Here is a 13,965-nt window from a genome sequence, read left to right as displayed (position 1 = left end):
GAGGAGCAGTATCCTTCCTAGATGCATCAGAGTCACTGTGCACATTTAATGCCCTATAGATCCTTATGCCCTTCTGTCCAGAGACTCACAAACACGCTACTCTGACGGGATGCAGCTGCACAGCAGCAGTTGCCCATGATGTACCTGAAGGGTACATATTTATCAGGATTTTTTACATGCAGGAAGCAATTTTGTTTTTTAATGGACTTTGCAAGTAGGTGCCCAATTGTGCATTCGCAAGCGCCAACTTCTGGTTTCTACCAGTGTGGTGTGGCCATGAGGAGAGAGAAAAAGGCAGAAAATAGTGCAGGTAAAAAGGATTGAACAAATTCTCATTAACTTATTTCCTTCAAGATTGCTGTGATATTATCTCCTTTGTAAGTATTCCAATACCAGCTGAGTTTGAAAATAAATAAAGTTCTCCTTCAGAGAGCAGAGGAAGTTTTGAGGAGTATCCCAAAGTCCAGGGTGGATAATGTCCAATCAGAATAGCATGGCATGGCATGGCATGGCATGGCATGGCATAGACTAGACTAGACTAGCATAGAATAGCATAGAATAGCATAGCATAGCATAGCATAGCATAGCATAGCATAGAATAGAATAGAATAGAATAGAATAGAATAGAATAGAATAGAATAGAATAGAATAGAATAGAATAGAATAGAATAGAATAGAATAGAATATTTCAGTTGGAAGGGACCTACAAGGGTAATCTTATCCAGCTGCCTGACCAGTTCAACACTGACCACATAAAAGCATATTATTGCAGACATTGTGCAAGTTCCTTTCTAATACTTTCTAATAAGGTTTGGGGCATCGATCTCCACTCTAGAAAGCCTGCTGCGGTGTTTGACAATGCTCTTAGTAAGGAAATGCTTCCTAGTCTGAACCTCCCCTGGTGCAGCTCTGAACTATTTCCCCATGTTTTATCACTGGATCCCAGGGAGAAGAGGTCAGCACCTTCCTCTCCTCTTCCCATCCCCAGGGAGCTGTAGGGAGCAATGAGACTTGTTCATATGCCCTGGGACAAGACTGGATGGAAAGGAAAATGTTTTCCAGTAAGTATCATCTGACCTTGCTCTTCAAATTACTGACTTATTTGTATGGTTTCGTTTTCTTTTACATTAAAAACCACAGCCTTTTAAAATTACATGTTCATTTATGCCAATTTTTAGGCAGAAGAGTACTGTCAGGAAGAGATTTTCACCTCTCAGTCTAAATTCCAACATCTTTAACACTTCAAACCCCCTGGGTTTTTTTTCCTAGTTGAATGAAGGATGAAGAAAACTGCATTGCTGTTTTCACTCTGGCAATAATACAAGGTTTTTCTTAAATTGTCTGTGCAGATGGCTGTCAGATTTATTGGGTCACTTACTTGCTACCATATCATCAGTTCAGGTGTCAGAACTCCTTGGGAAAGGAAAGGCGTGCACTGTTAAAAGCTCTCATGGAAGTTGCTCAGCAATGACAGTTTATCTCATACCCAGCTGCCCGCTGCTGCAGACCCCATTTTACCACACAGATCCTGGTACTTCTGGGAGGGGCACAGCCTGGCGGCATCTGATTCGATGTTTGAGGCTTGTAAGTCATCAGTTCCATGGGAATGACCCTCTGTCAGGAATCGGTATCTGAAGCATTGCAGGTTTTCTGGAAAATCCCTGCATCTGCTGCCTTGTCACCCTGGAGGGGAAGGAGAGAAATAGAAAACAGATTAGCCTGTGTTATGGGACTCAATCCTTTCATTGATTGCCTTTAAGGGATACTTTCCATGGCACAATTAGCCAGAACTTTGGATGTAAATCCTTTTTTAGACATTTTTAAGCCTGAGTTAGCAGTAAAGCACACACTTGCTGTCAGCATTCAGGCCAGAGTACAGAAGCAGTCTCCAGCCCATCCTCATCTGCTGATGCACCAAGTCCCTCCATGACTGATGTGCTTCTCTAGAAATGTCTTCCCTCCCAGCACAGAAAGTGATCTTGAACATATATGAGCCAGTGAAAAACTCTGGGTTTTCTGTGGAAACGCTACTTTTGGACTAATTAAGTGGTCAAGATACATATTGTGTGTAACCCTCTGAGTGCTTTGAACATGGGACTGGATTGTTGACCCTTAAGAATCTTCACTGAGTGCCAAGACACAGCTCTGTAAGGAGAAGCAAAACGTCTCCATGAAGGGGAATGAGTAGTCTTGGAACTTCTCTCTGTTAGTAATGTGCCAAGAGTGGGCCAGGCTCCCAGGCACTCCAGCTGCTGGCACACAGGATCTGTGCTGCATCCCCTGTTGTATTCCAAGCTGTGATGGGAATTAGGGAGAAAGGCCACCTTAGACTGGTTTGGGATGGACACAGAGTCTTACATTGTGCCTTGTTTCTGTACAAAGCACTTAGTTGCTATCTAGTCACTCCTGATTAAACCTCACAAAACATTAACCTTATTAATATTTAATATTTATATGCAAATCACAGTCAGCCAATTAATTTTCTCTGCAGCTTCAGCAGTTTCACAAGAGACTTATGCTTAAGTATTTTAGTTTGCCTTTCTGAGGAAGGTGAAAGTGTTAAAAGGAGATTTAATTTGTTGTTTAGTTGTCTTTCCAGGTTTTTTAGGAATGAATCAGTTGAAGTCAGAAGAAATGAGTTTATTTTCCTTTTATTTCCTGCAAAAAGCAGTTGAAATGTTGCTATTGAAGCAAAGACACAGCTTGCTAGTCTAAGCAGGTGGTCTCACTTTCTTGACCTATTTGCATACCCTTTCCCCCCCTCCCAAGACATTTTGCTCTTTCAGTAACTTTGAATTAGCTGCAGCCTGTATTAATAGATTGGATTATTGTATGTAATTGCTTTCTACATATCTATAGCTAGAAGTTAGCCTCTTACTAATAACTAATGTAATTTTTTACTTTAAATCTGAGCTCAGGCTTTTCCTCATTTGTTGTTCAAGGTTATGATGATAATTTTCTCCCTCATCAGCTCTGGAGCAGATACAGTGCATGATAGCATAGGATAAAGTCTGTAGCAAAATGATACTGTGATCAGACAAGGCAAAAAGTGTGAAGGTTTGAACCAGAAATTGGATAGATGATGTAAAATCTAACAACCCAAGAAAGTTGTGTGGTTTAATGTACTTCTCTCTGGTCGAAAGAGTTATTTGACACACAGGACGCTTAGATCCTCTCGATTTGCTGATGATTTCTCAAATATCTGACACAGTGGGAAAATTGGCAGCACTTGTTTTTCAATACTTCATTGCCATTAGTACCTCAGAGATGACTAGAGTCTGTGTGTAATATGGTTAAAGCACTGCTGAGAGCAGGGAAAGACCACTTATCTGTGCCAGCCAAACGCGTGGTGCTTACAGCTCTAATCGTCAGTACTGAGCTCGAGCAGTGCTTGTAGCACTTTGCACTAAAACTGCAGCAGCACTTTCCACCTTTCTAATGACCCTCATCCGCACTAAGGTACCTCTGCTCTTACCATCATATCCTTGCCATCTGAGCTTCACTGTGACTCTGCTGAGCACATATTGACTGATTACAGAGCAGACACATTTCAGAGCTGCCATACATTCATTCATTTTTAAGGGCAGCAAATGCATTGGTTAAGCAGGGGATGCTTTTATTTGTTGGGCTGTTTGTCTTTTAACCTCTTCAAAAACACAAAGCGCTGCCAAGTAAGGTGCAGAGATTTCTCTGCAGACTCAGATGTATTGTCCTCACTTTTCACTTCCAACTGCTCAAAAAGCTGTAGTAAAATGTCTCTCTGTGGACTGGCTGTGTGTCCTTTCTTCTGAATAAAGGCAGCTCAGCTTCTGTGTACTGACAATTCATACTGTACAGGAGAAAGTACTGTCACTGAAGTACTCATTTCATAGGAGTAAAATTAGTGTCACGACTGGGATAAAAATAATTTATTTTTACATGCTAACCCATGTCTTAGCAATTTTTGGTATTTCAAGTCATTATCAAGTTACTAGTTTATGCCCTGTTATCACCTATAACTTCTCCCTCATCTTTAAGGTGTGATGTTATTTTTTAGGATTATACTTGGACTTACTTGGCATATTGTCTGTCCCAGTTAAAATTCAACCTGACATCCCAAATGCAATGAGGCTAGTGGTTTCATTGTAGCCTCAAGTGCACAGTAGTATGCTGCTGCACATATAATTCTGCTAAATTTGGACTGTAAGGGGGCCCTAGCACTGAGTTACTATGGAAACAGAATTCTTCTTTTCTTTAGCACGAAATTCCCCCTAGGTTTAGTAGTGTGAAAAAATTCCCAATATTAGAGCCCTGTGATGGTTCCCTTCATTATCCTTTTGTGTCCACACCTTCTTAATATGAGTTTAAAGGTGACTTTTTTTTTGACTTGTCCACTTAATATTTAATTTGGTCACTGAGTTTTCATGGTATTTTATCTGAAGGAAAAACCAGTTTTCTTCTTCCCTCAAAGCTGTTTGGATAGCTATATGTATGAGTGCTAAGGATTCATGAAGGACTTGGCACAGTCACAGTGCTGAGAAGAGCACAGGCAATGCTCCCTCTTCAGTAGAATATGTAGGCATAGGAAGAATCTCTTTCTAGAATGTTATCACATAAGGTCTGGAATGCCTCAGCTCATGACATTCATGATCTCACCCAGGACTTGGGATGAAAGATTTTACAACAGAACCCAGTTAAAAGACTTGCAAGATAGGAAACCGTAGTGTTTCCCACCCCTGGCCTTCAAGGCCAGGTTGGATGTGGCCCTGAGTAACCTGATCAGGTGGGTGACATCCCTGCCCATGACAGACAATCTTTAAGGTGCTTTCCAACTCAAACCATTCTCTGATTCTCTGAGTCTACAATCCTTTGCTTCTATGAATCTATGAATAGAGAACTGTGTCTTATGTGAATTGGAGATGGACTTGGACAGGACAGTCCTTTTTCCTGAGGCTATATTTACTAGAAATATTTCTGGGAGCAGGTTTATGAGGGACTGTGGGAAAGTCTCATGGCAAGAAAGCTCAGCTAAGCATGAATGGAAGGCCTATGGTACAGAGAGGTACAAGGAGGCAAAATGGGCTGTGTGTTGAGGAGGAAACTGTTAAAAGCCTGTAACATGAGGGAGTAGTGCTGAGAAGGGAAGGGACCTTGGGAGCAGGACTTGGGAAGAGAGGGGAATTAGCAGTCTTCTGAAGGAGAAGCTTTGAAACTTGATGTAATGAGAGGAGTAGCAGTACTGGGAACTGTAATTATGTTTGTAAATGCATGGTTCACCAATGGATAGACTCAACAGCTGAGAAAAGCTCTTTGCTCCTGTGCCTGCATATAACAATCATGTTGAAGTGAGGGGAAAAAAAATGAGATTTTCGAATTTAGTTGCAGCTGGAAATTTCCAGCTCTTTTAAAATCATTACTGTTTTGAACATAGCTTTATATTCTAGTATAAATACTTTAATCTTTTTTCATGGTCTTTCAAGTTTATCTCTTCTCCTTATAAAGATCACTAAAGATGAATATGTTTTTAAAAAGCTGTTTTGTTTAAGTAGTGAAAAAATGCTGAAGAGAAGTATTAAAACTCTTTTCATATAGTCCAGCTAGTCTTCAACCACAACTTGTAGCTCTTGTCATGAAGACCCAGGTTTGTAAGACCATACAAAGAAAAAGAAAGTAAGACGGTTACACACTTAATGTTCCGTGAACAATTTCTGCTCCTTCCAGTAAATACAAAGCAAATTAAGCATTCTTGTATAATACTTATGTAAGGGATATGTGGCACAGAACATCAGTACATCCCTGGAAGAGTATTAGCATACACATTTCAAATTGAATTAATTTAGGTGATGTTCCTTTTCCATTTAATATTGAAATGGGGCTGTAGCTCTTATGGCCAGATTCTGTGTGCTGCTGAGGGGATTTGCAATACACAGAGGTGACTGGAAGAGTGTTATCATTGCAGAATGTCCTGGGGACAGACAGACAGTAGAGGTAGCTCTACCTGCAGCCAAGGAAGCTGCCTTGGGAGCAGATCCCTGGTTTTAGCAGGTCTGTTACAAGGCATGTATGTTAGAGCAAGGTCCCCTTCTTTTGTTACTACTCTAAAGTACTGTAAAATACCAGTAGTGACCAGCAGGCACTCCCAGCCTCTTAGTGCTTGTTCAAGGCTGAATTCCTGGGCACTACTGCACACACATGTTGCCTGTGTCGTGGGAAAGCAGAGGATGGGAATTGCAGCCTCATGAAGAGGATTTAAATTACTCAGCCAAATCCTGTGTCCAGCTGAGGCATCAGTCCTTACCCTTTCTGAGGACTCTGTTACTACTTTCTCCAACTAGAGGTTGACTATCATTGCCTCTTACAGATATGGCAGAGGAACGTGTTGTGAAACTCAACTGTTCCACCCTGCCCAGGGCTTGTTGCACATTTGAATGCAAGTAGAGATGTTTGGAGAAGTTTTCAAAGGTGCAGCTGGTACATAGGTTTTTAATTTTTCATTTGCTAATGCTAGTGAAAGACACCTTCTTGTGCTGTTGGGTTTGAATGGGTTTGGACAGGTTTGAATAACAGTAACAATGTCTAGGACTTTGCTATCTTTCCGACTCCATCTGGAAAAGAGTTATAAACAATATTTGGAGAGAATAAACCTATCAAGTGAGCTGCTGTCAGTATTGCTGTCACTCCTTTTCTCTTAATGATCAGAGAACTCTGCATTAGGAAGGCTGTACAGTAACCTTGGAGAAAATGATAGATTTAAGAAATTTAATTGCTGTAAAAAATGAAGGTGGTTGTGCTTAAATGTTACGCTACAGATAACAGTTTCTCTCTGTGGAAGGTCTTAATTTCATTTTGAAACAAGGTCAGAAGTATGTTACAGGTTTCTGTGTTGCAAATTTATCAGAAAATTGCAAAGGAATAAAAGCTTTTATAAACTCATTTTACTTCTTGTGAATTTGCCATTCTAGACGTACTGTCTGAATCCTCCTAATCAAAGTTTTATTAACTAGAAGCTGAAAAAAACACTGCAGACATGGATTTGGGGCGGGGGATGGGATTTTGTTTTATGCAATGACACTGCTATGGCTGTTTGAAATACCATGTATACTAAATTGACTTTTGAAATTAATTTCAGGGATATTAACTTCCAATAAGTGCATAATTTAATTTTGACTCAAAAGAATATTGATGTCATCAGAAAATACCTACCAGAAGTGTTACAGCACAATTCTTTTAAGCTGCATGAAGCTCAGCAAAGTGGTTAGAGGGAATCAGTTGGATGCTCACACATTTCAACACTTAGTAATTTGCAAAACTTCCAGAGACACTAGCATTAGTAGGAATTCAAGCACATTGTCCGCTCTGACTGCTTTCTAATACATTTTTTGACAGTCCTTGAAGGTGTTTTGAAGAATCATAACTTAGTCATAAAAGATTCTGTGAAACAGAGATCCTTACCAAAGAGTGTAGAAACACACCATGAGCAAGAGCAGTGCATGAGTAAGGCATACTGCTAGGCAGAATTCACTCAAAACCAGAATAAAATCTTCATTCAGGATCCATTTCTACTTTTTCCCACTGAGCACTTTCTACTAAATGCTAGAAGACTTCAGCAATATACACTTCTTTGCATGGCCAGTTGAGCTGAGCAGATATGCAAAAGCATTTGTCCCCATAAAAATGGTGTGAGTCACAACACATGAAGCAGGCAGTGACAACTAGAACAACTAGCCAGGCTCCCTGGAAATATGTAAGAACTTTTCTGACTTTCTTAATGCCAAATAATGAGTAACTTGGTTACTCCTGCAGTTGCAGGAGGTCTGTGTGAAAAGAAAATGCTTTGGAACCCAATGCCTGATGATTATTTGGATTAATTACTGAACCCAGTCCAGTGCCTTCACCATATAATAATTTGTTTTGTCTCCACTAAGTATGATTTACACATGTTTTCCATTTATCTGGCACCAGTTCTTGGTTCTTTGTAAATATCAAGATTTGGACTAGACATCCTGGAATCAAGTGTTATGTACCTAAAAACCTTCAGCATAATGAAGGGATAGGTACTATGTCACAGTATGGGCCTAATTCCCCGCTTCATTGAGCCAGCTGTTCAAGCACATGTGGAGGAACTGGCAAAGATTAGACTTTCTCTGAAACTGCCATAAGGAGGTGTCAGAGTTCAGAGAAAGTTTCAAGCTCCTGCTCTAAACTCTCATTACTTGCTTTTGCTTTATTCTTTACCTAATTTAGTTCCACACTAGAATGGGCTGAGGAAAAGAAAACACACCTGTAGATTTCTCAGCTCTCACTCTCATGTTCCTCTCCTGTGGTGCTTAAACCAAGTTTTCATTCAGGGCTTTGCTGCTCATATTGCCAAAGCACCCAGGGAGCCTGACACAGGTATCAGAAGAGCACAGTACAAGCACAGATCAGAGGGCTGTCTCAGTGCCAAAGGCCTTGCAATTTAAGTGAAAAGCCTGGGAAAACAAAGAGAGGCAAGTGGGTAGCTGGCTAACAAAAGGAAAAAAGAAGCTGATGCTGACTAGGCAGAGGAACCAGAATACCAGGAGGCAAAACTGGGAGGTTTGTGGGGATTTTTTAATATATAGTGTGGAAAGGAAATTTTTGAGCATTTAGGAGAATAAAGTGAGATAGTTTGCAGATGTCAAGGAAAATTTCTGCCTAGCATTACATACAGCATGAGAAAAGGCACAGAAGGATTATCTGGATGTTTAGCATTGGCTGCCCAGAGGGAGAATCTCCCTCTGCCACTGAATTAGAGATAATGTTTGAGGATAGCACGTGGAGAGTGTTGGCAGTGTTGACAAGCCTCTATTAGATGCAGCAAGGAAGTGGAAGTCCATGCTGGGAGTGTGAAGAGAAGGATAATAAGGTCCAATTTATGAGCTGGAAAAAGGATCTTATGACAGTATTTAGAATGGATCTGAACAGGCCAAGTTAGGGTCTGTCACAGTCAAAGAGAAGATAGATAGTATTTACAGAAATGATGAAAAATGATCGTCAGTATTGATGGCCAGCACAGACTTCACCTTTGAGACATTGCACATGGAGAGTTTAACAAGACCAGGGCAGGGAAGGAAAAGAGGTTTAAGAGAGATTGAAGTTTTTCTAAGGCACTCAAAAAACAGTAGCATATTCAAGAGCAGCATTTAGGAGTGCTCAGCATTTAGGCCAGCACAGAGCTCTGCTTGCTGGATCATCCATTGCTCAGGCAACAGCTTATTTTGTAGCTTTGTGAACTTAGCGTGAACTTTGCATGTTTTTACAATACCATAATTTTCAGGGCTCCAGACTGAGAGCAGATGAGTCACATTGTTTAGGCATAGAGGAATGTGCCACAGAGCCACTTCTGTAGTACAGAAAATCTTCTTTCCCTGAGGACGAAATCCTCTCTCCTCCCACAAAGCAGCTAGCACGTTTCAGAGCTCCACATCGACTGGCAAGTACATGGCTTATTTTGGCATTTAATTTCAGCATGACTGTTTAAAGATAATACAAAGCATTAAAGCTCTCAATATCTTTGAATGACGAAGATGGAACTGAAACTGTTACTCTCTTTTTCAAGTGGCAAACATAAGCTGTATTATGTGTTGAGTGTAACTTACTGCACGACAAGGAGAAACCTTTCCATTTGCTTCAGCCATATGCCCGTGCAGACACAGTCTGTATCTCTAAATGTGCCTGTGCAGCACCAGGAGGCCCTAATCCTCAAACAGGATTCTTATACCCTCATTATTTTGAAGTGATATTTTGAAAAGTAATAGAAGAGGATGACAAATTTAAGAGCTGCTCTAAGCCTCGGTACAGCACAGCAATTCAAGCTGGCGCATTCCTTTCATCTTTTCACGTTGCTTCCCTACAGTATTCTTTTAAAGAGAAGTAGGAATTTTCCAAGGAATTCAGCTTTGAAAAATAGGTTTATCTTTTTGTGAGGAGGGGCAGGTCAGTCTCAAGAGCAGAGTGGATGGTTCCGTGTGCAGTTTCACTCCATCCTTTCTGTCTGGTCAGCTTTTACCCTCCACATCACACACTGCCCACACCTTCCCATCTTCAAACCATGCACTGTTTGAAGCACCAAGCAGAACAGATCTGTCATCGTCAGAAACCCAGTTGCTGTGCTCAGCATCTTTCCAAAAGTTCTCATGCTGTTGTAAAACATGTGAAACAGCTTCAGTGCTGCAAATTCAGTTTCAGAAGATGAAAGAAGAAGCAGCATCTCCCTTATGGGGTAGAGGAAATTGTGGTTAGAGAGGTACACTTTAAGCAGGGACAGAGGTCAATGAGGAACACTAAAAAATGGACTCAGGTAAAATACATCTGCACCTCTAAAAGGCAACTATTAGCTTTCTGCCCACCTCTGTTTGCACCATTCCAACTATATTTTTCTATCATGAAACTGCAGGAAGGGATTAAGCCAAAGCATGATCAGTAGTCAGTTTGTACCCCTTGGTCTTCAGGAGCAGTCCCTGCCTAGCTTTAATTTTTCACAATGGACATAAACACAGCATCTGTATAATTATTTAGATAACTTCATCCTTTTATGTTTGATTTCTTGCTCCCAGTTCTCCCAGTGAGATGAAGTGTTCATTGTGCTATTACAGTTAGAAATCTAATTTTCAAACTGAATGATTCATTGTCAGATAATGCCTTCCCCCCCCCCCCCAACTTTTACCTTCACTGCAAGTTTCCAATTTAAAACTTTTGTTTGAACAGAGATTAAAACCATTGTGTTCAGACTCTTTTATGAGGTCTTGCCAGTGGCATTAGTATTTCTCTATTCTCTAGAACTGTCTAACTGAGTGTTTTATAGGACTAAGATTGCCTTCTCAAGACTTCATGTTGGAGGTTCACAGTCAGTCTATAATTGACTAATACCTCATTTCCCCTCCTCCTTCATTTTAATCAATCCCTCAGTGGCTTACAGAAGACATGCTTTTATTAGTCTCTAAAGTCTTGTTTTCCTTTTAGAGAGACTATTTTAAATTGTATTTTTACAGTGAAAAATCAATCAAAAATCTGATTGCCATTTTCAAGTATAATGTGAATGTTGAAAGCAGTATGTAAATCAAGTAGCATTTCTTTAATAACAATCTGATCTGTGAAGGATCAGAAAAACCCTGGAAGGATCACTGATTTATTAGAAAAAATAAATGTATAGAAAGAAACAAGAAACCCCAATTAATTTTCTTTCTAGCATTTCCAGTTTATACTTCGCTGAACTATTATTAAGAAAGGAGGAACATGCTACCAAAGCCCTGGAATAATGTAATTTAAACATCTTTCAGAAATCTTCTGGGACTCACATGTGCACTTTGTCTTTTCAAAAGCAGCGCAAGAGCTGACTATCAGTGTGTCCCTCAGATGGCTGAAATCACTTCCCAGAAGATGTTTGCATTGCAAGATCTCTCACTGTGACCTGTTGCTGTATTGTTAGCAGCTCTGTCCTGCTGCCAGCAAGGGTTCTGTTGATGGGAGTTTATGCAGGTTTGCATCTTCTGTGTGACACATCCCAGGGATGTAAAGAGCATCTGGATAACTCTGGAACAGATTGAATATTATTAATTCCCACAGGCAAATCTTAGAGGATTAAGTGCCCAGTAAACTTGGGAAGGCAGAAGTTCAGTGGAGTGGTAGAACAGGAAAAATAGTTCTTCTAGGAGATAATAGCATTTGTGGACACAAATAGATTAGGAGAAATACGCACTTGACAAAATGTCTGTTTGCAATGAAAGCCAATTTTTGTCTATTTGCAATGCTCATCTAAGTTTCTCAAAAGTGATTTAATTTTCAGAGATTCATGAAAAGCAAGGAAATGCACTCTGTAGATTTATATATCTGCTTAGCAGCAAAGAATAAGAAGCAACATGTAAGACGAAGATGCAGGTATCTATATAGGTGATGGGTTGGGCTCAAAGAGTTACAAGAAATGAGTTTACATCAGGCTGGCCACCGGTCATCAGCGGGCATCCCCAGGGCTCAATTTTAAGGCCAGTGCTCTTTAATGTTTCCATAAATTACCTGAATGGAAGAGTTGAATGTACATTAAGTAAATTTGGCAGTGACATGAAATTACGAGAAGCTTTGGGCTACCTTGAAGGTAGAGAGGTCTCACAGAGCGATATACCAGAGACCTGGGCAATCCCCAACCATTTGAAATGAAGAACAGCCCTGCAGAAAGGCATATGGGGGCTTGGGTTGATGGCAAACTGAACATGAGCCAGCAGTGCCCTGGCAGCCAGGAGGGCCGAGTGTGTCCTGGGAGACATCAGGCACAGCATCCATTGCCAGCCGGGCAAGGGAGAGATTGTCCCGCTCTGCTCTCAGCTGGGGCAGCCTCACCTCTTGTGCTGGGGGCAGTTCTGGGTACCACAACATAAGAAAGATATAAAGCTATTGGAGAGTGTCCTGAGGAGGGTGACCAAGATGGTGAAGCATCATGAGAGCAAGACACATGAGGAGCAGCTGAGGTCACGATTTGTTCCGCTAAGGGGTGACCTCATTGCAGTCTACAACATCCATAAGGGTGGCAACAGAGGAGGAGAAGATGCTTCTTCTCTCTCAGTGGGACCAGCAATAGGACATGAGGAAAAGGAATAAATCTGCATCAGGGTCCAGATTGGATAACAGGAAAAGTTTCTTCACTCAGTGGTTGGTCAGGTTGCTCAGTGGAACAGGCTTCCCAGGGAAGTGGTCATACCATACCTGGGTGATGCACTTAGTCACAAATTTACTTTTAGTCCTCCAAGGGGCAGGACTTAATCCTTATGGGTTCTTCCAACTTGAAATATTCAATGATTATACATAAGACAGGAGAGTGAATAAGCAAAATTAGAGGTACTAAACTGTTTGCTTTCCATCAGAAATGTTGTCAGTAAGAAGCTAAGGATCTCTTGGAAGTTGTGTTTGATGCTAACTATGCTGTTCACAAAAAAAAAAAAATCACATATATACTATGGTTTCTTCTCCATGCCATCATGTTATGAAAACCCCACACATCAACAGAGAGATAGCCATGACCTTGGTTTATAACCACCATCACCTTGTTCATGTTCCTGTAGTACCTGATTATTTTATCCAGTTCTATAGGACAGAGAGGACCATGGACTCTCCAGTGCATGGGGTTAGGTCTAGAATGCAGGATTTAGCAGATGTTACCTGCTTGTTGTTTTGTCTTGTTTGTCTTGTTTGTCTAACTTTGTCTAAGTTACTTGAATTCTTGGTACTTATCTTCCCCACCTGTGAAACAGAAACACCAGTAGCTCGTGACCTCACAGAGCACAGTGAGGATCAATATTTTCACACATTGTGCTAGTGAGATCAAAATGGTTCTGTTTCATAGGCATGAGCCCAGGGACAGCTTGGATTTGCTGTTACCACTGCACAGCCAACAAGCCTGCCAGATTAGCCAAAGTTTTCTTCATAATTAACCATTTGGTAGTTAACTGGTCCAGTTATAACCTTCTTTTGCTGAGTTAAAGTGATTTTACTTGCTTAAACTCAAGGAAATTGCTGTGAATTTTGGTCTGGTTTGGTCTTCAAAACAGACAGTAGGAGGAAAACAGTACTCTTTCCTTTGCCTTTAAATTGTGATAGTCTAGGATAAAAATTACTAAGAGATGGGAAATTTGGATCCTCCAAAGCCAGCCTGTTTGAGGCTACAACTATATTTTAATATTTTGGTGCAACACTGTTTTAAAATGCAGCACAATATAGTGCCAAATACTAATTTACCAATGGAACTAAAATGTAAAAAAACCAATTTGCTGTTAATAATTTTACCTTTTTGAGTTGAAAGATTGTAGGCGGAAGAGAAGTCAGAGAATAAATGCCAGATTAACTGTAAACTAATATTTATTACGGTTCACTGACTATTTAGAATTATTTTGAGTTTTCAGTATTTCTCAAATCCGGTTGTTTCTTTAAATGAGAGAAAGCATTTAACCAAGGATATTGAATGAACTCTCTGCATGA

Source organism: Poecile atricapillus, chromosome 1, assembly GCF_030490865.1.
Source record: "Poecile atricapillus isolate bPoeAtr1 chromosome 1, bPoeAtr1.hap1, whole genome shotgun sequence".
NCBI classification, from domain to species: Eukaryota; Metazoa; Chordata; class Aves; order Passeriformes; family Paridae; genus Poecile; species Poecile atricapillus.
The sequence above is the reverse complement of the archived record's forward strand: the minus strand, read 5'-3'. Positions refer to the sequence as shown.